Source organism: Diplotaxodon limnothrissa, linkage group LG9, assembly GCF_057381915.1.
Source record: "Diplotaxodon limnothrissa isolate DT_005_m linkage group LG9, D_limnothrissa_male_GT1.1, whole genome shotgun sequence".
Lineage (NCBI taxonomy): Eukaryota > Metazoa > Chordata > Actinopteri > Cichliformes > Cichlidae > Diplotaxodon > Diplotaxodon limnothrissa.
This window is the reverse complement of record NC_140604.1, coordinates 18,857,424-18,860,692: the sequence shown is the minus strand read 5'-3', so window position 1 is coordinate 18,860,692 and position 3,269 is coordinate 18,857,424.

Genomic DNA, 3,269 nt, shown 5'->3' with positions numbered 1-3,269 from the left:
ACATATTGCTTGTTTTTGGTTCTTTTTCTTTTTGGGATTAAATTCAACCAAAATCATGGAGCCTCTATTCGCTCCATTTCACTTTGAAATATGAAAACAAACACATCTTTCCATTTTGAAATAACTTTCCTACAGTGACAGTAAAAGAGGCAGCAGGTTATTCTTCTCCCGAGTTCAGTGAAAATGGCAGTGACTCCAAAGTTAGGTTTAAATAAAGAAGGGGCTTTTCAAATGTCGCTGTACTCATGCAATAAAATCCTGACTCAGATGATAGATGACGCTTAACATCTGGTTCATAAAGATCACAAGGATCCATCAAAGGATTGCAATCAATCAGTGCTCTCTGACACCTCCCACAGGCTGGAGGTGGAGGTAATTCTCAGAAAATGATATCAGTTGCTGGATTGTTTTCATTTGAGTTGTGCCAAAGAAATTTAGTAATTCAAGAAAACTCACCGATGGGTACTGGCCTGAATCATAGTCATTACCAACCCCTAATGGGTTCTGAGGAAATTGACATGAACACAGACAATTACAATCAGTAATTCTCACAAGATACCACAATGCACTGTGGATGCTTTACTGACACACAACTGCAAATATAAATGCAGGTATTTTTTTCACTTTGATAGTTTATGGTGACTATTTAGACATTTTGATACAAAACACGGCACATCTCAAAACCTTTAAAAGATTTAGTCAGATTATTATTTGATAACTACCATGCTAAGTTTAATTATGAACTTATTAGGTTGATAAACAAATGGGGGTTCAGTCTGATTTGTATTTAAGTTGAAATGACGCCTAATATGGAGATGCAAAGAAAAACTGCAGCAGTGCTTAACCTTTAAATATAAAAGGTCACACTATTGTCAGTATTTCACATCATTCAATGACAGTTCCTTTATCCAGTTAATAAAAACTTGGATTTTATTTTGGAAGTTATGGCCACTGTTTCTATCATTTAGATAGGATCATACTTGATGAACCTTCATTCATCCCTGTCTGTGTCCAGAGTTTCCTACATTGCAGATTTCAGACTTGATGCTTAATCTGCACTAGACCATAAACTTTGAAACACTATATAAGTAAATAAAAGATGGATGTGAACAACATGACATCACTGATGAAGAGTTGAGTTTGGCATTTCGGCTGCTGTTGGGATTTCTTCTATTTTTTGGAGCCAGAAAGAACCACATGTGGAAGTGAGGATGAAGGTATAAGTCATCAACTTACCTTAACTAACCCAACCTGGTACTAGCGAGCAAAGTCCTGGAAATATTCTTCAGAGACTTTGGTTCATAGTGGCATGATCACACAGTTGCTGTAGATCCATAATGTGAATCTCACCACTGGAAGGTGCGCTATTGGATTAAGGTTTGGTGGAGGCCATTTGAGTACAGTGAACTTAACGTAATGTTCAAGAAACCATTTGAGATGATTTGAGGTTTGCGTTAGCCTACGGGGAGCAGCTATCGGACAATGGGTACGCTGTGATCATAAAAGGATCAGCAACAATACTGGGGTAGGCTGTGGCATTTAAACGGTGATGAATTTGTATTAGAGGCCTACATCCCCCAAGCTATTACAACACCACCAGCATCACCCTGAACCACTGATACAGAGTTGAACCATGCTTTTGTGTTGTTAACTCCAGCTTCTAACTCTACCATGCAAATGTTGGAGCAGAAATTGAGGCTTCTTAGACCAGAGGGAATATTTTTCCAGTCTTCTATTGTCCAGTTCTGGTGAGTCAATGTGAAATAGGCTCAGTTTCTTGTTCTTAGCTGACAGAAATAGCATCTAGGACAGGCTTCTCCAGCTATAGGTCATCGGCTTCAAGGTTAAGAGATGCTCTTCTGCATACGTTGCTTGTAACAAGTGGTTATAAGTATTTTTCTTTCTTTCCTATCAATTCCAAGTAGTTTGGCCATTCTCCTCCGACTTCTCACATCAAAAATGTCATTTTTGCCCAGAGAACTGCCATTCACCGGATATTTTTCTCTGTTTTTGGACCATTCTCTGTAAACTCTAGAGTGGGAATGTGAGAAAATATAAACAAATCAGCAGTTTCTGAAATATTCATCCCAGCTCATCTGACAACCACAATCATACTACGTTCAGTCACTTAAATCACAGATTTTTCCCATTCTAAACTTCCCTATTAGCAGGTCTTTTTGACCATGACCATGTGACTGACTAAGTCAAGATTTGCGCTAATGAACAGTGAACAGTTGAGTGTAAACAAAAACATACCAGCACTCACACTCATTACAACTGTTGTACAGACCTCTTGCATAGACTCTTAGTACATTGAAATGCATCATAATCTATAATATTTGTCAGATCACTCGCACACTGTAAAGTTGGGCATTTTCAATATTCTCAAGGGATTGACTGACTTAAACATAGTGGGCTCAAGTGCAGTGTAGCACACAAGTGTAGCTAACAAAGTCATCTATCGCTGCAAGATCCAGAAAAAGTAGCTATGTCTATGAAAAACGAGGTCCCAGAGGCACAGCAGCATTTCAGGCAGCTCATTTCTTTAACTAAAGGTTACTTTCTGTTGCTACAGCATGGATCTCCACATTTTCGATATTTATGCTAACTGCCCTTGCTGACATGACCCAAAAGCGATTAGTGTCTCCTTCATTTTCAAACAGGGTGTCTTTTGCTTTTAGGCCATTACATTAGACTATAATCTACAGATGCATAGCATGTTAATTTGTTTAATTTTGATGGATGATTATCCAGACTAAGTAATAACTTCCAGACAGTTTTAGCTAAGCCAGAAGTCTCCTTAAAAACCTGTGGGACTATCTGGCAAATTTTAGTGGCCACAACTACTAGACAGAACCCAAGTTTTAATTACCCAGAATGCTTCTGTTATTGTGTAAGAGAAGTTGCTTTCCTTTTTTTTACGTTGAGGCAGTAGGATGGTAAACACAAAGGCAAGAACAGATCTTCTGCAAATTTTTCTGCATCTCATTTGTCCTTTAAATATTGCATCCTCAGGCACACACTTACTCACATTTGGTGCAAGACGAAGATCCAAGCTGGATTCATACACAAAGCTGGTGCAAATAACTTTTCCTTCACTACTTTTGACATATGTGAACATATCTGACACATTCATGTTAACGCTGCTCTCAAATATCACCCTTTAGCTTTTGAAACTATAAAACAGGGTCTCAAAAAAGTGAACTGAAAACAACATTATAGATTTGCCAACACATTAACTGTTTTAGTAGACAAACCGGTAGGCTTCA